General features: G+C 38.0%; 1 long non-coding RNA gene across 2 annotated transcripts in view; it reads left to right on the top strand.

Moving 5' to 3' along the window:
* LOC143678723 (uncharacterized) overlaps nt 1–23,154 on the top strand; it is a 48,040-nt gene that overhangs the window by 965 nt on the left and 23,921 nt on the right. For both annotated transcript variants that reach the window (XR_013173424.1, XR_013173423.1), the window contains exons 2-3: nt 588–639; nt 1,608–1,635. This is a non-coding gene — a long non-coding RNA (uncharacterized LOC143678723). The remainder of the gene's footprint in view (nt 1–587; nt 640–1,607; nt 1,636–23,154) is intronic.

Below are 23,154 nucleotides of genomic sequence, written 5' to 3' on the forward strand. Positions count from 1 at the left end.
TTCTATTTTTAAGATATGTTTTGAAAAAAGTCAAATTATATACTAAAGTGACAATATGAATCTTTAAATGGATAAAAAGAAGAGAAACCTAATGTTATGTGAATATTCTGTCCTTATAAACTGTTATGTTATATAAAATAATGAACCAATGCTAATGAAAAAATGAAACATCTGCAAATCCTGTAAATTGCCCTTTCTTGAAAATTCACCAACAATGTCACTTGGTTTTTGTTTTTCTTACTATAATTTGAACTGTAGTGTAGTATATTGTAAGCATGTTTGCCATTTTCTTCATTTTTTTTCTGTCCAGTAGAACAAGGACAGAAAAATCTTGCCCTTGAAATTTGTGCCTTTTTGGCAATCGTCAGTCTGTAAGTATTATATGAGAAGAACCTGCATCCTTTTGGCTATACCTACTGTAACATTTTGGGGGCGGAAGAAAATGCCTATGTTAACAAGACTCACCAACTCGTTCTACTTCTCAAGAAATTCTATTGTGTCTGTGGCATTATTTTGTACATTGAATGATAAAATATAAAATGTAAACATTTTGAGCAAAATATGTAAATAGTTATTATACATTTAAGGGATGCTGTGGTCCTGAAGTCTGGCAGCCTGCTTCCTTCTTGAAGAAACCATGTAAGCCATTTTAAATGTCTCCAGATTAAGAATTTCTTTTGTATTCCTGTAACTTATTTTTTTTTTTTTTTTTTTTTTAAAGGAAAGACAGAGAGAAGGAAGGAAGGATAGAAGGAAGGAAGGAAGGAGGAAAGGGAAACATTTTTAAACATTTTCTTGTTTTATTGTATTCTGTTTCTCCGTTTTTGTTACATGGGGTGGGGCCGGGAATCGAACTGAGGTCCTCCGGCATAGCAGGCAAGCACTTTGCCCGCTGAGCCACCGCGGCCCGCCCTGTAACTTATTTTTAAGGAGTGAAATGAATGGTGATAAAATCCGAACTCTTGATTTATAAATCATACATAAAGGATAAACTAAGTGTTCTGTTAATAAGGCAAGAGATAGTAAATTCAGATGCCAATATGAAGTGCCTTATTTTTTATTTAGGGCATAAATAAACTATAATAGTAAAGGTTTAGGGTGCAGATTCTGGAGTCACCCAGCTTGGATTTGATTCTGCTGTGTTTTAGCTTCATGACTTTGGCAGGTAATACAACCTCTCTGTGTCTCAGTTCCCTCTATTTGTAAATAGAAATAAAACATCTACCTCAGATTGTTGTGAAAAATAAGTAAGATAATACATATGGTCTTTAGCCTAGTTTTAATTATTTTTTTTTAGCAAATTCTTTTATGCCATGCTTAGCTTTGCTATTTATGTTTTCCTAGTTTAAAAAAAAATTGAATATAAAAATATCTCTTGAATATGCTTCCCTGCGGAGTTATTAAAGTTCATAAAATGATAAAATGAATTTAAAAGTGCTTGTAATGTTAAGGAGATATGTAAGTTGTTATTTCTTTAAAAAAAAAAAGGTGAACTAGATTATTGCTAAGTTCCCTTTTATGGTCAATGATTCTGTTTTTTGGGCCGCTCTCCATATTAGATATGTAGATTACCGCAAAATGTGATGAAATTATTTTTAACATTTTAGATCCAAGAGAACAGGCAAGCCATGTGAGGTATGTACCAGAAAATGCATATTCTTATAAATCTTTAAACTTCATTTGTACTAAAGAAGTCTTGATTAGAACATTTTTTCTACTGGAATAATTCCTTTAGAAATGGCTTATTGCTGTCTTGCGCAAAGCATTTGATCAAGATTACTTATCTTTGTTCACTAGAAAAAATATTAAATATTGTGAAAATAAGACAATATTTTTTGTTCATACATCTTTCCACTTGAAGCAAATAGTATTTTCTTAATATAAGACATTATTATTCAGGAATCTTCTCTTAATAATAGTTATAAATAATAAGAGCCACCTTTTATTACCATGTGCTGAGACCATTGCACATATCTCAGTTAACCTTTGCAATGTTTATTTGGGAGCAGGCATTATCTCCATATTACAGATAAACTGAAGTTCAGAGAGTTTGAATAACTTTCTTGACATTAGAGAGCAGCAAATCAAGAAAAGCATATGTTTTCAGTGGGCATTTTACCATGTGCTACACCTGCTTTTTACACATCCTTTTTTTAGAAACTGGACTCTCATTTCTTTAAGTATAAATACATTTTTTTTAATCCCTTTTACCTAGTGTGGTGTCTACACACAGTAGATACCCAATGAATATTTAATGTTGATGGGACATAGAAGTGGGCAAACTACTACACTGGCATATTAAACTATAGAGTTTTACCTGGACCAAATGAAGAGATCAGTGAACGTGTTTTAGTTTTCTAGGCCACTTAAAGCGATACTGTGAAATGGTTCAGCTTAAGCAAAGGAAATTTCTTAGCTTGTGTTTAGAGTCCAGGAAAATATTCAAAACAAGTCATCATCAGGGCAGTGCCCTCTTCCTGAAGACCAGCTACCAGTGATCCTTGGCACCACTGCCACATGGCAAGGCACATAACAGTGTCTGCTGGTCTCTCCTTTCTCTTCCGGGTTTCATTCCTTTTAGCTTGCTTACTATAAGCTGCAAGGAGAAACCAGGCTGTATTTCCATACTTAGCTTAGAAATCTCAGCTAAATATCCAGATTCATCACTTTCAATTTCTCTTTCCATCCAAAATCAGAACTTGATTTTGCCAAATTCTCTGCTGCTAAAGATAGCCTTTCTTCCAGTTTCCAATGATTTCTAAGGTCTCATCGGAAATAACTTTAGCATCTATATCTCTACCATCAATCTCTTCAAAGCAGTCTAAGCCTGACAATCCTTCTAGCCTCTACCCATTACCTAATTCCAAAGCTGTTTCCACATTTTTGGTATTTGCAATAGCAGCACCCCTCTCCTAGGACCAAATCTGTTTTAATTTCCCAGGCTGTTTAAAGCAGATGCCTTGAAATGGGTTGGCTTAAACAATGGTGTGCCAGTTTGAAACTATTTTATGTACCCCAGAAAAGCCATGTTTTAATCCCGATCCAATCTTGTGGGGACAGCCATTTTTTTTAATCCTGATTCATATTGTAGGATGGAAACTTTGATTAGATTATATCCACAGAGATGTGGTGTGCCCAATTGTGAGTGTGGCCTTTTGATTAGATGGAGATGTGACTCCACCCATTCAAGGTGGGTCTTTGTAAGTTTTATTAGAGTTCTTTTAAAGGGGAAACATTTTGGAGAAACTTCAGAGATGTAGGTGCTTGGGGAGCAGTTGCTTCAGAGCTGACAGAGCTAGCGTGAGACCTAGGCGTTTGGAGATGCAGGGCCCAGAAGATAATGCCACGTGCCTTCACATGAAACGCTAAGCAAGCCAGAACCCAGAGTTGTGTCCTGGGGAGCTAAGTGAAGATCCAGAGATGTGAAGTGAGGAACCCCCATCTGAAAGCAGTGGAGCTAAGGTGCAAGGGACCAGCACCTTATGCATAATGCTTAAGGGCCAGCCATATGCATTCCTAGCTGACAGAGGTGTTCCAGACAGCATCAGCCTTTCTTGAGTGAAGAACCTCTTGTTGCTGCCTTAGCTTAGACACTTTTCTTGGCACTAGAACTGTAAATTTGTAACTATTAAATCCCCTTTTGAAAAGCTGTTCCATTTTTGGTATATTGCATCCTGGCAGCTTAACAAACTAACACAAATAGCAATTTATTTGCTCACAAGCTTGCAATTTTGAGCCTGTGAAAATGTCTAAATCAAGGCATCATCAAAGTGATGGTTTCTTCCCCAAAACTGGCTGCTAGTGATTCTTGGCTCCTCTGCCATTTGGCAAGGTACATGGCAATGTCTGCTGGTCTCTCCCTTCTCTTTCGAATTTTGTTTCTTTCAGCTTCTCTCTTCTCTCTCTCTCTCTCCCCATTCCATTTATAAAGGATTCCAGCAGTAGGATTAGGACCCATCCTGAATGATGTGGGTCACACTTGAACTGAAGTAACCTCATCAAAAGTTCATACCCACAGGAAGGATTAGATTTAAGACATGTTTTCTGGGGTACATACGACTTCAAATCTCCATAGTATTCATGCCAATGAATTATTTGAGTAAAATGAACTAATTCTGGAGAAAATATGGGCTTTTTAAACACTGTAGACTCAACATCAGAATACATTAATGGGGTGTATCAAAACTGTAGTCAGAAAAAATCAATTCTGGCACTCTTGTGCCAAAGATATGGCATTTGTTTTTTTTCTGATTGTCTGCCAGCGGTAAGGTCGATTTCATAGAGCTGTTAATTAAGAATTGAAGCATCAGCTTTTTAAGTATTCAATTTGATTTAGAATTTTCCAGCACTGGCAGAGGGCGCCCTTGGCCCACTGAGGAAGTACCAACAACAGGGTCCTGGTGACCTCGATGAATGAGGGAGAGTGCATTGTTTTGGCAAAATATCATTATAAAATGTTTGTTTAATGTTGATTTTAACCTTTTAAAAAAATCTTATTGAGTTGTTGCGTGTATCGACTACTTTACAATTTTCTCATTTCTTAAAGACAGGATAAAAGTAATTGCTATAAGGTTGAAACCAGCAAACATCCTAATCTGGGAGATTAGTTTAACAAATATAAAGCCATATCTAAAGATTGCAGGGTGGGAATCTGATCATAGCTTCTAATTCATGTTTGATTGCAATCATTGAGAGTAGATATGTCTATATATATATACATATATATAGTGTCTATATATATATATATAGTGTCTATATATATAATATATATGCCATGTGCTAAGTACTTTTCATGCATTACTCTGACAACAACTCAATGACATAAATAGTACTGACACTCTCTTTTTGAAAACTAGGAAAAATTAAAGCTCACAGAAATTTAGAAGCTTTTCCAGGATCAATAGCTAATAAGTGACAAAACTGGGATTTGAACCCAGAGGTGTGAACAATAGAATCTATACTTTTACCCAGAATATTATACTGCAAATTACAGTTTCCTCTGTTCATGGCAGAATATATACAATTGATACTGAATTTGCTCCCCGCCTTTAATTTCCAGTTACAAGCAAACCACATTTTATTGTACTTTGCTTTATTGCACTTTGCAGATACTGTGTTTTTTAAAAAGTGAAGGTTTATGGAAAGTAAGTCTCTTGGCACTATTTTTTCCAACAGCCTGTGCTCACTTCCTGTCTCTGCCTCACATTTTGGTAGTTTTTACAATATTTCCACCTTTTTTTTTTAAAGGAGATTTATTAAGTTATAAGTTTACAATTCTAAGGCTATAAAAATATCCTGACTAAGGCATCCAGAGAAATACATACTGACTCCAAAGAAAGGCCAATGTCTGTCACATGGAAAGGCAGGTGGCTGGCATCTGTTGATCCTTGTTCCTGGTTCCATTGCTTCCAGCTCCTGATACCAGTGGCTTCTTTTCTAAGCATTTGTGGGTCCACACTTAGCTGCTCTTGTGCAAAACACTGGGTTCCATCTCTTAGCTTAGCATTTTCCAGGGCTAGAGATTTCTTCTCTTCAGGTTTTGAATATTTCTGTGAGTCATTGTTTAGCACCCAGGCTATTTCTTTCTCGATCTCCAAACATCTCCATCTGCACTCCAAGCATCTTCAAATGTCTGTCTGCATCTATGTCACTTCTGAGCTTTCCCCAAAACATTTCCCCTTTTAAAAGCTCCAGTAAACTAATCAAGACACACCTTAAATGAATGGAATCACATCCCCATCTAGTTCAAAGTCACACCCACAAATGAGTGGATTAAATCTCCCAGGAAACAGTCTAATCAAAGGGTCACACCCAACTGCATACATAACATCTCCATAGAAACAACCTAATCAAAAGATCCCACCCTGCAATATTGAATCAAGATTAGGAGAACAAGGCTTTTCTGGGTACATAACAATTTCAAGCCAGCACAGTTTCCCTCTGGAAACTCCCTTCCTCAAATGGTGGTTTCTTTTTGTATTCTAAAATCCCTCTTGGCAGAAGAGAGTCAGAGTCATGTTATACAAATACTTGTTACTGCTGTGCATAATGTCTTATGATCCAGTCTGCTTTCCCAGACTGGGTTGTCCCCTTCTTGTTATCTTCCCCATTTTGCAAATATAGCTAGACCCATGGAAGGTGTGATCAGGAATAGAATGGAGAGCATGCTCTTCTCCTCCTTAATTCAGGCCCCTCCTGTCAAAACTTTCATGGTGACCACTCTCTTTGTACCTGGTCCACACCCTCTCTCCAAGGCAGGAAAAATAAAGAAGCTTTAGGCTTAACTTGGTTGGGCCTGATTCTCAGAAGATCAAATGTGGATTCTTTATACCAACTGAATAGCATCTTCCCTTTTCTCAAGATTGCAGCAAATGGCTGTCTTTCTCCAGGAAACCTTCCTGCATCAACTCTACCCATTCTGCAAATCTTTTTACTCTATTCTCTCCTCTCCTTAAATCACTTCCTCACTTGAGCATTTAGTGTAATGATTGTGGGTGATCAGCCAGTATGTGTCTATCTGGTTGTGACTTATAAGGACTCTAAACTACTAATTAAAAAACTGATAGATGAGAGTTTTAAAGTTGCCCATTCCCGCTGTCACAAAAGCTCCAACTTAATGTCTTCATTCTGATTTCTACTTTAATTCTAAAGTCCTTCTTGATGCTCACTCCTACCTCTTCCTTTCAGATGCTCCCTTGTACTCTTGCAAAGTGTCTGTCTTCCCAACTTGCCTGGGTGTTCCTAGGAGGGCCGGAACCCCATTAATTATCTTTGTACCCAATCTCTGCCTCTCTGCACCCCCATTGCCTCTGATTTTCACATACATGGTGCTCAGTATATTTATGTTAAGTAAAATCGCTTAATGTATTATTAGGAGACAAAAACTACGGTTCATAATTCTCATGAAAACTTGCTCACTCACAACTAGATTGGCCACCACAACAAAGCATTCAGTGTCCTTCATTATGTGGCCTTGCCTTGTGTATGATGGTGTGCTGAAATTGGTGGAAAGGATGTGGCTACCAGACCTCACTCCCAGCTCTTCCACCAGAGATCAGGGTGACCCTAAGCACTTCCCTTCTAGGAATCTTAGTTTCTGCATCAATAAAATGTTGGAGCTCTCTAATGCCACATCAGATTTTCTTTCCTATGACTCTATGATATTCTGAGTTCTCAGATGAATTATTTAAAATAATTGGCACCCACCTGGCCAGTAGTGGCTGTATAAGTTCTTTTTCTGAGCATGAAATCAAATGTTAGGTAGTCTCCTACCCAAGAACAATTTGGCCTTAGTGCAAAATGCCAATCCTTTAATGTGAATGTTTCCACCTTTATCATAGTGTTATCTGTTGTAGTGATCTGTAATAGGTGATCTTTGATGTTGCTATTGTAATTGGGGACGATATGAACTGCGCCCATGTAAGATGCCAAACTTAATTGATAAATGTGTGTGTTCTGGCTGCTCCAGCAGCCTACCATTCCCTGTCTCCCTCCCTCTCCCTGGATCGCCCTATTCCCTGAGAGCAACAATATTGAAATTAGGCCAGCTAATAATCCTACAATGGCCTCTAAATGTTTAAGTAAAAAGAAGAATCACTTGTCTCTCACTTTGAATCCAAAACTAAAAATAAGTAAGCTTGGAAAGGAAGGCTGAAAGCTAGGCCTCTTGCACCAAACAGTTAGCCAAGTTATGAATGCAAAGGAAAAATTTTTGAAGGAAATTAAAAGTGCTACTTCAGTGAACACACGAATAAGAAAGTGAAATGGCCTTATTGCTGATAGTGAGAAAGTTTTTAGTGGTCTGAATAGAAGATCAAGCCAGCCACAAAGTTCCCTTAAACCGAAGCCTAATCTAGAGCAAGACCCTCACTCTCTTCAATTCTGTGGAGGTGAGGAAGCTACTGAAGAAAAGTCTGAAGCTAGTTCATGAGGTTTTATGTTGAGAAGCCATCTCCACAATATAAAGTGCAAGGTGAAACAGTAACTGTTGATGTAGAAGCTATCGCAGGTTATCCAGAAGATCTAACCAAGATAATCGATGAAGGTGGCTACACTAAACAACAAATTTTCAATGTAGATGAAACAGCCTTCTATTAGAAGAAGCTGCCATCTAGGACTTTTGTAGCAAGAAAGGAGAAATCAATGCCTGGTTTCAAAGCTTCAGAGGACAGCCTAACTCCCTTGCTAAGGATTGATACAGCTGGTGTCTTCAAGTTGAAGCCAATGCTTATTTACCATTTTGAAAATCATACGACCCCAAGAATCACACTAGATCTACTCTACTTATTCTCTGTAAATGAACAGCAAAGCCTGTTTGCAGCATGGTTTCCTGAATATTTTAAGCCCACAGTTGAGAACTACTGCTCAGAAAAAAAGGTTCTTTCAAAATATTACTGCTCACTGACAATGCACCTGGTTACCCAGGAGCTCTGATGGAGTGTGCAATCAGATTAATGTTATTTTCATACCTGCTAACACGACATCCATCCTGCAGCCCATGGATCAGGGAGTAATTTTGACTTTCAATGTCTCGTTATTTAAGAAACACATTTTGAAAGACTATAGCTGCCATAGATAGTGATTCCTCTGATGAATCTAGGAAAAGTAAATTGAAAACCTCTGGAAAGAATTCACCATTATAGATGTCATTAAGAACAGTCATGATCCGTGGGAGGAAGTCAAAATATCAGCATCAACAGGGATTTGGAAGAAGTTGATTCCAGTCCTCATGGATGACTTTAAGGAGTACAAGACTTTAGTGGAGGAAGTAACCGCAGGTGTATGGGCCAAAAAAAACAAGTAAAAATAAGAATAAAAGTGGAAAGGAATACCCAAGACACCCCATACCCTCCCATACCCTATTGTTTATTTATTGTCATTTTTTCTTCACTTATCTGTGCATTCATTGGAAATAGGGAACTAGAATTAGAAGTGGATCCTGAACATGTGACTTAATTGCAGCAATCTCAAGATAAAACTGTAACAAATGAAGAGTTGCTTCTTAGGGATGAACAAGGAAAGTATTTTTGTTGTTGTTGTTGAGATGGAATCACTCCTGGTAAAGCTATTATGAACATTATTGAAATGATAACAAAATAATGACATAGAAGGTTGTCATTAGAATATGATGTAAACTTAATTGATAAAACAGCAGCAGGGTTTGAGAGGAGTGAGTTCAATTTTGAAAGAATTTCTACCATGAGGAAAAATACTATGAAACAGTATTGCATACTTCAGAGAAATCTTTCATGAAAGGAAGAATCAAACAATGTGGCAGTCTTCATTGTTGACATAATTTAAGAAATGGCCATAACCATTCCAACCTTCAGCAATCACCACCCTAATCAGTCAGCAGCTATCAACATCGAGGCAACACCTTCCACCAGCAAAAATATTACAATTTGCTGAGGCTCAGTTGATGGTTAGCATATTTCAACAATAAAGTGTTTTTTCCTTTTTTAAATGCAATTTTATTGAGATATATATTCACATACTATATAATCATCCCAATTATATAATCAGTTGTTCACTGTACCATCATATAGCTGTGCATTTGCCATCACAATTTTTGAATATTTTCATTACTCAAAAGTAAAAGTGAAAAAGAACACCCAAGATGTCCCATACTTACCTATTATTTTTTTTCTTACTCATTTGTCCATACATTGAATAAAGGGAGTGTCAGTCACAAGGTTTTCAAAATCACTTAGTCACACCTTAAAAGCTCTATAGTTATTCAGCCATCTTTAGGAATCAAGGCTATTGGATTACAGTTCAATAATTTCAGGTATTTCCCTCTAGCTATTCCAATACACCCAAAATTGGAAGGGGATATCTATACACTGCATAAGAATAACCTCCAGAATGTCCTATTGGCTCTATTTGGATCAAGACTATTTTGTTTCATTTCTTTTCCCCCTTTTGGTAGAAAAGGCTTTCTCATTCCCATAATGCCAGAGCCAGGTTCATCCCCTGGAGTGCTGTCCCACATTGCCAGGGAGATTTCCACCCCTGGGAGTCATGTCCCATGTCAGAGTGGGGGATAGGGGACGAAGGCAGTGATCTCACCTGCAAAGTTGGCTTAGTGAGGCCACCTCTAAGCAACAATAGAGGTTCTTTGAGGGTGACTCTTAGGCATGATCATAAACAGGCTTAGCTTCTTCTTTGCAGGAGTAAATTTCATAAGAGCAAACCCCAAGATTGAGGGCCTGGCCCATCAAATTGGCAATGATTGTGAGAATATCTTCACTAGGTGGAGAAGTTTAATATTTCCACTTTTTCCCCAGTTGCTCAAGGGGATTTTGCAAGGACTTTTTAATTTGCTCAGATTACTCTGGGATGTACCAGGGTGTCCCACCAACTGTACAAACCAACAAGATCTCATTCCCTATTCAAGGTTTCATGTCATTATGGTGTTCGAATAAGCTGACCATACAAGTTAAATTAGATAGTGTGCTACCAAAAATACATATTTTGCACAAAATAAACATCTCTTCCTTTGGCCTTAGACAGAAATTGAAGTTTTAAAATACAGTCAATATCATCCTTGACTCTTTACTCTGCTTTACTTTAGTCTTACCCAGAACAACTTCATTCATACCTCTACTTGAAGTCTGATCACTTTTTCACTGTTCTTAATGGTTGCCGTATGGTGTAATCCTGACTTTAATAGCTGCAGAATTCTAGCTCTATGTCTCAGGTGTCACACAAATATCCAAAGTTCCAGGGAATGACCAGGTTATACACAAAGAGCTCAATATCTCAGAATTTAGAAATAACGGTTATAACTCCTGAACAGATGTGCCTGCTGTAAGAGCTCACACTCTAGGACCCTTTACAATGGGCCCCAACCTGATAACCTACGCTCTCAAATTCAATCCTCAGAGTTTGTACATAATAGTTAGTCCGTATGAGTGAGACATAATAATATTTGTCTTTTCATTTCTGGCTTATTTCACTCAATATACCGTCCTCAAGGTTCATTCATTTAGTTGCAGGCCTCATGACTTCATTCCTTCTTGCAGCCATTTAATACTCCATTGCATGTCTATACCACAGTTAATAAAGTATTTTTAAATTAAGATCTATACATTGTTTTTTTTTTAAGACAATGCTATTGACTACAGTATAATGTAAACATAACTTTTATATGTACTGGGAAACAAAAAATTCATTTGACTTACTTTATTGTGGTATTTGCTTGATTGTGGTGGTCTGAACTGAAGCCACTCTATCTCTGAGTTATGCCTGTGTAACTGAAAGCATAAAGCAACATCCAGACTCACTACAACTTAATTTAGGAATAATATAGAAAAATTAAACATTTTATTTCCTAGTGCTACAGTAATTAAAACTCAGCTGCTATGGAATGATTCAATTCCTGGTCAGGGGAACAATCAAATTTAAAAAGTAGCATGGTAGAATGAAAAGAATACTGAACTGAGAGCTAAGTGGCTGATTTTATAGACTATTTTACTATGAATACCTGGATAAGCATCAAAGATGATTTAAGCTCCTTGGATCTTTGTCTTTCAAAGAAGAAAATAGATTATAAAACCTGTTTGTGAATCTTTAAGACTTTTATAAAAGCTTTACATTTTCCATCTGACATGCAATCTCTCCATTCTGTGTCCACATAACTCTATGTCTCTTTTTTGATTCCTTGGAGGGGTAGATTACTATAAACCTGGGAATGTCATGCACCTGCTTGAGTACAAATGTGGATCCTCAAAATGGTATAAGGTCCAGAGTCATTTGGTACTGAAATGTCTTAGGATATGCTCTCATTTTCCCTCTGTCTATACATGGGTTTCTGGGGATAGCTTGCGCATACTTTAATCTGGGTTAAAGCATTTCCTTGACAAGGAGAAGAAGGATGGATTTCCCATCTGTAACTCCTGTTGGAGGAGTGTGAATTTTACCAGGTTTTTGAAGGAAGACTGCATATATGTCAGGGGGTGGTGGTGGCGGCGGTGGTAATCTCTCTGAATATTCCTTTGTTTTCTCTTAGGAGGTATTTAGAAATGGTTTCTTTCTGGAAATAAAGTTATGGCATTTAAGTTTAAGATAGATGAGGTAAAGAAGATTATGATCTACTTCTCATGTGAAAATATTTAATTCCACTATTTTTGATTGAGTTAAAACTTCTAAATTGAATGACCTTTACCCTTCATGAAGAAATTTTTCAGTGTGGTTCTTAGAGGAAAGTGTTTGGGTAGCTTGTGTAGGTATCTGCCTCTCAACACTGGTTACTAGAGAATCTGTAAACAAGTGTTTATTGAACATCTACTATGTGCTAGCCATGGAAATACAGCTTTGAATAGAACAGACAAAATCCCCAGCCTCGTGGAGCTTATAAATTTAGTGAAGGGCAATTAGATGATAGACAAAATCAGTATAATTTCTATAGGAAAAAATGAAACCAGTTTAAAGGGAGATTGGGAGTATTGGGATATGTAAGGTTTAGGGGTATAAATAAGGTTGTCAGGGAACCATTCACTGAGGAGTGGACATTAAGCAAAAACCTGAAGGGAGTAAGCCACATGGAACCTAGATAAAGAGGTTTCCAGGCTGTGGTGTCCCAGGGCCTGGGCCCCTCCTAAATGGCACATGGCAGGCCTACTTTAGCCAAAGATGAAGGTCAGAAAAGTAAATAATAACCCCAGAGCAGGGAGAATGTAAAATGGCATTGACTGTATCTTAGTCTTTAACACTAATCTGGGTAAAACATCAGGTCTTAAGTCCTTTTAATGGTTATACTAGAGACCTGATGTCCTCATACTAGATGGAATGTCTGTTCTAAGGTCATATACATATTGCCCCCTGCACTCCTACTTCTTGTGGAGTGCCATCCCTCTGGACCAGTTGCCACCAGAGAACCTCTCCTATTTGTGAAGTCCCAAAATCTATGTCTGCTTCTGTGCCTGGTGTTTTTTTGTCTTGCAGCAGCACCAGCTCATGCTTTGTACAAACTCAGTCTGAGCCCAAACAGGTAAAGAGAAATGCAGTGGCAAAACCCCCTAAGGTGGGAGTGGACTGCTCAATGAATCAGAAAATGCCTACTTAAGCTGGATCTGAGTCAGTGAGGGGGGAAACTAGATAATGGAGGCCAATTTATATAGGGTCGTATTGTAAGGGTCTTGACTTTAAAATAAAACTCAAAATAGAGTGAAATTGGAAGTCACTGGAAAGCTTTGAGGAGAGGTTAATTTGGCAGCTGAGTCGAGATTAAGCAATAGAGGGCAAAGACAGAAGCAAGGAAACTGGTTAGGAGACTTTTACAAAAATTCAGGTAAAAGAGGAAGAATTCTTGGAGATAGAGAATGTAAGAGAGTTGGATTCAGGAGATTGTGGCATTATTTGCCGTTTGGATGAGGTGGAGAGAAAAAAAAATTTAAAAAAGGAGTCCCAGCAAGTTCACCAAGGCTTTTAGCTTGAATAACTAGAAGGGCATAGTTGCCATAAACTGAGATGGAGGAGACTGCAGGAAAAGCAGATTTTTGTGAGGGAAGACTGTCTTTCTCCCTCAATTCCATTGTAACTACATCGCCCATAAACCACAATCTGGAAACAATTTTTAGCTTCTCTTCCCAAACCACCCTATATGCCATAACAATTAAGAATAACTGTTTGGTTTGAATGCTAGGTCAATATCCAAAGGGTAAACATATTTTGCATTTGTTTTGTTTATATAGTATTGTCTTTGTAGTTTTTTTTTTTTAATAGACTTTCTTTTTTTGCATGGGCAGTCACTGGGAATTGAATCCCGGTCTCTGGCATGGCAGGCGAGAACTCTTGCCTACTGAGCCACTGTGGCCCGCCCTGTAGTTTATTGTTTTTGAAGTTGTTTTTAGTGGTTCAATAAACCCTGAATAGAACTACAGCAATATAGTTATTTCATCTGTTCTATTAGAAATGCTTTATAATCATGTTAATTGCATGACTTTTAGTTAAATAAGGCTCTATTTCTTCTTTATAAATTGATGTTTATATCCTCTGTGAAATAAGCATAAAGCCTTTTTGTTCACCTACCATTTTTGTATTCCTAAGGACAATTCATATGATGACAAGGAGTTTAAAATTTGGCAGTGAAATGGTAGATTTGTATTGTTAGTCTGATCTTAGTGTTGTAATGTACTGATCATGCAAAATATATAATTAGTTTCTTTTGTTATTCAACATATGCAGAACTATAACAGCACAGACTGAAGAACATGGCATAAAGAAAGTGAGCAAATTACTGTGCTGATTTGAAACTGTTATGTACCCCAGAAGAGCCATGTTCTTTTTCCAAATCCGATCTTGTGGGGGCAGACCTATTTTTTTTTGGGTGGGATCTTTCTGATTAAGTTGTTTCCATTGCGGTATGACTCACCCAATTGCAGCTGGGCCCTTTTGATTAGGTGACTTCCTGGGGGAGCTGTTTGAAACCAAAAGCCAAAGGACCAGCAGATGCCAGCCACATGCCTTCCCAGCTGACAGAGGTGTTCCAAATGCCATTAGCCTTGCTTGAGTTGAGGTATCTTTCTCTGGATGTCTTAGTTTGGACATTTTTATGCCCTTAGAACTGTAAACTTGTAACTTAATAAATCCCCTTTATAAAAGCCAACCCATTTCTGGTATATTATATACTGGCAGCATTAGCCAACTAAAACAATTACTATCTAATTAAAACATTAATTAGCATAGTTCTGTTAGGAATATAAATTAACTTTCTCAGGCTTTTCTTTTTCCATTTTTCAGACGTTTCCCTCAACTTTGGTATGTGTCTGTTGAAAAAATATTTCTAATTTTATGAGCTTCATTTAAAAACAAGTAAAAATGCTATCTTTGAGCCTTCTGGGAAGATGGCTGAATAGAGTAGCTCAAGATTAACCCTGCTTCGTGGAAAAGTTAGAGAAGGGACAGGAGGGCAACTGAGGTGGCGATTTGGGAGTCCGGGTGACTTGGGAGAGCTTCTGCACCATATGGGGTGGCTCTGGTTGCAGAGGCCGAGGAATGAGAGCAGAAAGCTGGAGTCTGGCGTGGAGACACGGAGCCCGTGGGAGTGCATGGACAGAAGCCAGGGACTAGGAAGTAAGCCAGGCCGTGTTCCTTGGGCGTGCTACCCTCACCAGCGCAGCCCCAAGACTGACGACTCACCCCACACCTCATGCACCTGAGTTCCGTCACCTGCTCCCATTCCCTGTGCTCCAGGCACACCCTCACACACACCAGCCTCCGGTACAGGTACCTGCCCCATACCCCCACCCCAAGTGCAGCTCAACCCGCCCCCTCTGCACCCCTCCTGAGCACTACCTCCCTCTCCCTCCCTGTTCTCTCCAGGCTGTTGCCAGCGCATAAAGGTTGCAGGCGCTAACCTCCATACCTGGGCTCCCCCTGCCCCTCCCACCCATAGTGTCACACAACCTTGCCCCACTGCCTCCCACCCCCGAGCTCAGTGCATCAGTTTACAGCACTCCTAGGCCCACACATGTGCACAGACCCCCAATCATGTCATTCAGTTCTGGGAACCACACTTTACAGCAGTCCTAGAACTGTGCATGTGCACGACCCTCAGCCTCATTTCTCAACTCTGAAAAAGTGCCAACTGGCGCAGCAGGGTCACATCTGCCCCCAGTCCATGAAAGCATGACGCCGACCTGTTGCCACAGCTCTACACATGTGCACAAAGGGCCCCAGGCCTTAGACCAGTGCACACCAGAAATACGCCCCCCAGACCAGTGCACCCACACAGTTATAGCCTCCCTGGCTGCTGGGCACCCATGTTCACAGGCATCAGCATAACATCCCCAACCTGCGCCTATACCTGCCCTGAAACAAATCACCGCACTGAGTGCCCCACCCTGTACCCTGCTCCCTGTTGTACAACCATCCTGCAAACACAAGGCCTTAGACTCCTGAAAGAAATCGACCTCCAAAGTAAATCAATCATGATATTTACGTACCACGAAGACAGCAGAAGATCACTAAGCATGTCACAGTGCAGACAGATATAGCCCTGTGTGCTGGTCTGAATCTGTGGTGGATCCCAGAAAAGCCATGCTCTTTGATCCTCATTCAGTATTGCTGGGTGGGAGCTTTTTGATTGTTTCCGTGAAGATGTGACCCACCCAATTGTGAGAGGTAACTTTTGATTAGATGATTTCCATGGAGGTGTGTCTCCACCCACTGAAGGTGAAGTTGCTTGCTGGAATCCTTTAAAAGAGGAAACCTTTTGGAGAGAGTCCCTTTTTGGTAGAGCCATGAGAAAGCCAGCAAATGACACCATGTTCACCATGTGCCTTTCCAGCTGAGAGAGAAACGTTGAATGTCGTTGGCCTTCTTGAACCAAGGCATCTTTCCCCGGATGCCTTAAATTTGACATTTCTATAGACTTTTTTTTTTTTTTAACTTTTTTATTGGATACTATAACATACATACAAAGCAAAGAAATAAAAAAGCAATAGTTTTCAAAGCACTCTTCAACAAGCAGTCACAGCACAGATCCCAGAGTTTGTCATGAGCTACCATACCATCATCTCAGATTTTTCTCTTCTAGCTGCTCCAGAATATAGGAGGCTAGAATGCTTAAGTATTTTTTTATCATCACCACTGACTTTTTTTGTGTGAAAAATAACATATATACAAAAAAGCAATAAATTTCAAAACACAGCCCCACAATTAGTTGTAGAACATATTTCAGAGTTTGATATGGGTTACGATTCCACAATTTTAGGTTTCTGCTTCTAGTTGCTCTAAGATACTGGAGACTAAAAGAGATATCAATTTAATGATTTGGCAGTCATTTTCTTTTGTTAAATCCTATCTTCTCTGTATAACTCCACCATCACCTTTGATCTTTCTGTCCTTCTCTTTGGGCTATGGCCATTCTAACTTTTTCATGTTGGAATTATTAAGCATCTTTTAATGTCTCTTTTCCTCCCCTTGGTCTGGAAGGTGTTTTTGATTCCATGGTATGAGCACCAGCCTCATCCCCAGGATCCTTGCGCCATACCGCCAGGGAGAAATTCACTGCTGAATACCATGTCCCACATAGCGGGGAGGGTAATGACTTTCCTTGCAAATTTGGGCCCAGAGAGAGAGAGAGGCCACATCTGGGTAAAAAAGAGGCCAGACCTTGCCATGGGTAGTCCTAGCTTCTCTCCCACAACTTTCATAAGGGCAAGCCTCAAAATCAAGGGCTTGGTCCATATTCCTGGGAGTCCCCAGTGGTTGAGAGAGTACTATAGACTTGTTTTGATTGGGACATTTTCTTGGCCTTAGAACTATAAACTAGCAATTCATTAGATTCCCCTTGTTAAAAGCCATTCCGTTTCTGGTGTATTGCATTTGGCAGCTAGCAAACTAGAACACCCTGCTTAATGACCAAATTAAAACACAAGAGGAGAGACAGATGTTGGAACAACTAATCAAAGATGTTCACACAACTCTACTTAATAAAATAAGTGGGATAGCAAATGGCATAAAGGAGATCAAGAAGACAGTAGAGCATAAAGAGGAATTTGAAAGAATAAATAGAAAAATAGCAGATTTCACAGAGATTAAACACTCTGTTGACCAAATAAAAACCATACTAGAGGCACACAACACCAGATTTGAAGAAATGGAAGAAAGAATATGTTGATATACAGGACAGGATAACTGATTTCGAAGACTCAAAACAGCAAATGGCAAAAAAGGTGAAAAAAATTGAATCGGATCTCAGGGAAATGATAGACGAAACAAAGCACACAAATATAAGAATCATTGGTGTCCCAGAAGGAGAAGAGAGGAGTAAAGGGCCAGGAAGAGTAGTTGAGGATATAATGGGAGAAAATCAATAAAACCAAAAGTTGGTTCTTTGAGAAAATCAATAAAATTGATGGGCCACTAGCCAGACTAATAAAGAAAAAAGAGAGAGAGGCTACAAATAAGCAAAATCAGAAATGAGAAGGGGTGCATTACCACAAACCTTGAAGAAATAAAAGAAATCATGAGAGGACACTGTGAGCAACTATACACCAACAAACTAGATAGCTTAGATGAAATGGATAAATTCCTGGAGATGCACAAACAAGCTACACTGACTCAGGAAGAAATAGAAGATCTCAACAAACCAATCACCAGTAAAGAGATTCAAGCAGTCATCAAAAATCTTCCTACATTTTCTTTGGGCTTTTCTTGCCCAGCACCAGATGACTTCACTGGGGAATTTTATCAAACATTCCAAAAGGAAATAACACTAATCCTGCTCAAACTTTTCCAAAAAATTGAGGGAAAAGGAACTCTACCTAACTTATTTTATGAAGCTAATATCATTTTAATACCAAAACCAGGTAAAGATGCTATAAGAAGGGAAAACTACAGGCCAATCTCCCTAATTGAACATAGATGCAAAAATTCTCAATAAAATGTTAGCACATCAAATCCAACAATACATTAAAAGAATTATACATCATGACCAAGTGGGGCTTATACCCGACATGCAAGGATGTTTCAACGCAAGAAAATTAATTAATGTAATACAGCACATTAACAAATCAAAAGGGAAAAATCACATGATCATCTTGATTGATGGTTGTTCTAGTTTGCTAGCTGCTGGAATGCAACATGCCAGAGATGGATTGGCTTTTTTTTTTTTTTTTATTAACGGAAAAAAAAAAAGAAATTAGCATAACATTTAGAAATCATACCATTCTACATATGCAATCAGTAATTCTTAACATCATCACATAGATGCATGATCATCATTTCTTAGTACATTTGCATCGATTTAGAGGAACTAGCAACACAATAGAAAAAGATATAGAATGTTAATATAGAGAAAAGAAATAAAAGTAGTAATAATTGTAAAAAAAAAAAAAAAAAAAAAAAAACCTATAGCTCAGATGCAGCTTCATTCAGTGTTTTAACATGATTACTTTACAATTAGGTATTATTGTGCTGTCCATTTTTGAGTTTTTGTATCTAGTCCTGTTGCACAGTCTGTATCCCTTCAGCTCCAATTACCCATTATCTTACCCTGTTTCTAACTCCTGATGGTCTCTGTTACCAATGACATATTTCAAGTTTATTCTCGAATGTCCGTTCACATCAGTGGAACCATACAGTATTTGTCCTTTAGTTTTTGGCTGGACTCACTCAGCATAATATTCTCTAGGTCCATCCATGTTATTACATGCTTCATAAGTTTATCTTGTCTTAAAGCTGCATAATATTCCATCGTATGTATATACCACAGTTTGTTTAGCCATTCTTCTGTTGATGGACATTTTGGCTATTTCCATCTCTTTGCAATTGTAAATAACACTGCTATAAACATTGGTGTGCAAATGTCCGTTTGTGTCTTTGCCCTTAAGTCCTTTGAGTAGATACCTAGCAATGGTATTGCTGGGTTGTATGGCAATTCTATATTCAGCTTTTTGAGGAACCGCCAAACTGCCTTCCACAGTGGTTGCACCATTTGACATTCCCACCAACAGTGGATAAGTGTGCCTCTTTCTCTGCATCCTCTCCAGCACTTGTCATTTTCTGTTTTGTTGATAATGGCCATTCCGGTGGGTGTGAGATGATATCTCATTGTGGTTTTGATTTGCATTTCTCTAATGGCCAGGGACATTGAGCATCTCTTCATGTGCCTCTTGGCCATCCGTATTTCCTCTTCTGGTAGGTGTCTGTTCAAGTCTTTTTCCCATCTTGTAATTCGGTTGGCTGTCTTTTTGTTGTTGAGTTGAACAATCTCTTTATATATTCTGGATACTAGACCTTTATCTGATATGTCATTTCCAAATATTGTCTCCCATTGTGTAGGCTATCTTTCTACTTTCTTGATGAAGTTCTTTGATGAACAAAAGTGTTTAATTTTGAGGAGCTCCCATTTATTTATTTATTTCTTCAGTGCTCTTGCTTTAGGTTTAAGGTCCATAAAACTGCCTCCAGTTGTAAGATTCATAAGATATCTCCCTACATTTTCCTCTAACTGTTTTATGGTCTTAGACCTAATGTTTAGATCTTTGATCCATTTTGAGTTAACTTTTGTATAAGGTGTGAGATACGGGTCTTCTTTCATTCTTTTACATATGGATATCCAGTTCTCTAGGCACCATTTATTGAAGAGACTGTTCTGTCCCAGGTGAGTTGGCTTGACTGCCTTATCAAAGATCAAATGTCCATAGATGAGAGGGTCTATATCTGAGCACTCTATTCGATTCCATTGGTCGATATATCTATCTTTATGCCAATACCATGCTGTTTTGACCACTGTGGCTTCATAATATGCCTTAAAGTCCGGCATCGCGAGACCTCCAGCTTCGGTTTTTTTCCTCAAGATGTTTTTAGCAATTCGGGGCACCCTGCCCTTCCAGATAAATTTGCTTATTTGTTTTTCTAATTCTGAAAAATAAGTTGTTGGGATTTTGATTGGTATTGCATTGAATCTGTAGATCAGTTTAGGTAGGACTGACATCTTAATTATATTTAGTCTTCCAGTCCATGAACACAGTATGCCCTTCCATCTATTTAGGTCTTCTGTGATTTCTTTTAGCAGTTTTTTGTAGTTTTCTTTATATAGGTTTTTTGTCTCTTTAGTTAAATTTATTCCTAGGTATTTTATTCTTTTAGTTGCGATTGTAAATGGGATTCGTTTCTTGATTTCCCCCTCAGCTTGTTCATTACTAGTGTATAGAAATGCTACAGATTTTTGAATGTTGATCTTGTAACCTGCTACTTTGCTGTACTCATTTATTAGCTCTAGTAATTTTGTTGTGGATTTTTCCGGGTTTTCGACGTATAGTATCATATTGTCTGCAAACAGTGATAGTTTTACATCTTCCTTTCCAATTTTGATGCCTTGTATTTCTTTTTCTTGTCTAATTGCTTTGGCTAGAACTTCCAACACAATGTTGAATAATAGTGGTGATAATGGACATCCTTGTCTTGTTCCTGTCTTAGGGGGAAAGTTTTCAATTTTTCCCCATTGAGGATGATATTAGTTGTGGGTTTTTCATATATTCCCTCTATCATTTTAAGGAAGTTCCCTTGTATTCCTATCTTTTGAAGTGTTTTCAACAGGAAAGGATGTTGAATCTTGTCAAATGCCTTCTCTGCATCAATTGAGATGATCATGTGATTTTTCTGCTTTGATTTGTTGATATGGTGTATTACATTAATTGATTTTCTTATGTTGAACCATCCTTGCATACCTGGGATGAATCCTACTTGGTCATGATGTATAATTCTTTTAATGTGTTGTTGGATACGATTTGCTAGAATTTTATTGAGGATTTTTGCATCTATATTCATTAGAGAGATTGGTCTGTAGTTTTCTTTTTTTGTAATATCTTTGCCTGGTTTTGGTATGAGGGTGATGTTGGCTTCATAGAATGAATTAGGTAGTTTTCCCTCCACTTTGATTATTTTGAAGAGTTTGAGGAGAGTTGGTACTAATTCTTTCTGGAATGTTTGATAGAATTCACATGTGAAGCCGTCTGGTCCTGGACTTTTCTTTTTCGGGAGCTTTTGAATGACTAATTCAATCTCTTTACTTGTGATTGGTTTGTTGAGGTCATCTGTTTCTTCTTGAGTCAAAGTTGGTTGTTCATGTCTTTCCAGGAACCTGTCCATTTCCTCTAAATTGTTGTATTTATTAGCGTAAAGTTGTTCATAGTATCCTGTTATTACCTCCTTTATTTCTGTGAGGTCAGTGGTTATGTCTCCTCTTCCATTTCTGATCTTATTTATTTGCATCCTCTCTCTTCTTCTTTTTGTCAATCTTGCTAAGGGCCCATCAATCTTATTGATTTTCTCATAGAACCAACTTCTATGAGAAGTTGATTTCTCTTATTGATTTTCTCTATTGTTTTCATGTTTTCAATTTCATTTATTTGTGCTCTAATCTTTGTTATTTCTTTCCTTTTGCTTGCTTTGGGATTAGTTTGCTGTTCTTTCTCCAGTTCTTCCAAGTGGACAGTTAATTCCTGCATTTTTGCCTTTTCTTCTTTTCTGATAAAGGCATTTAGGGCAATAAATTTCCCTCTTAGCACTGACTTTGCTGCGTCCCATAAGTTTTGATATGTTGTGTTTTCATTTTCATTCGCCTCTAGGTATTTACTAATTTCTCTTGCAATTTCTTCTTTGACCCACTTGTTGTTTAAGAGTTGTGTTGTTGAGCCTCCATGTATTTGTGAATTTTCTGGCACTCCGCCTATTATTGATTTCCAACTTCATTCCTTTATGATCCGAGAAAGTGTTGTGTATGATTTCAATCTTTTTAAATTTGTTAAGACTTGCTTTGTGACCCAGCATATGGTCTATCTTTGAGAATGATCCATGAGCACTTGAAAAAAAGGTGTATCCTGCTGTTGTGGGATGTAATGTCCTATAAATGTCTGTTAAGTCTAGCTCATTTATAGTAATATTCAGATTCTCTATTTCTTTATTGATCCTCTGTCTAGATGTTCTGTCCATTGATGAGAGTGGTGAATTGAAGTCTCCAACTATTATGGTATATGGGTCTATTTCCCTTTTCAGTGTTTGCAGTGTATTCCTCACGTATTTTGGGGCATTCTGGTTCGGTGCATAAATATTTATGATTGTTATGTCTTCTTGTTTAATTGTTCCTTTTATTAGTATATAGTGTCCTTCTTTGTCTCTTTTAACTGTTTTACATTTGAAGTCTAATTTGCTGGATATTAGTATAGCCACTCCTGCTCTTTTCTGGTTGTTATTTGCATGAAACATCTTTTCCCAACCTTTCACTTTCAACCTATATTTATCTTTGGGTCTAAGATGTGTTTCCTGTAGACAGCATATAGAAGGATCCTGTTTTTTAATCCATTCTGCCAGTCTATGTCTTTTAATTGGGGAATTCAGTCCATTAACATTTAGAGTTATTACTGTTTGGATAATATTTTCCTCTACCATTTTGCCTTTTGTATTATATATATCATATCTGACTTTCCTTCTTTGTACACTCTTCTCCATACCTCTCTCTTCTGCCTTTTTGTATCTGACTCTAGTGCTCCCTTTAGTATTTCTTGCAGAGCTGGTCTCTTGGTCACAAATTCTCTCAGTGACTTTTTGTCTGAGAATGTTTTAATTTCTCCCTCATTTTTGAAGGACAATTTTGCTGGATATAGGAGTCTTGGTTGGCAGTTTTTCTCTTTTAGCAACTTA

Source organism: Tamandua tetradactyla, chromosome 4 (genome assembly GCF_023851605.1).
Source record: "Tamandua tetradactyla isolate mTamTet1 chromosome 4, mTamTet1.pri, whole genome shotgun sequence".
In the NCBI taxonomy this organism is placed as follows: domain Eukaryota; kingdom Metazoa; phylum Chordata; class Mammalia; order Pilosa; family Myrmecophagidae; genus Tamandua; species Tamandua tetradactyla.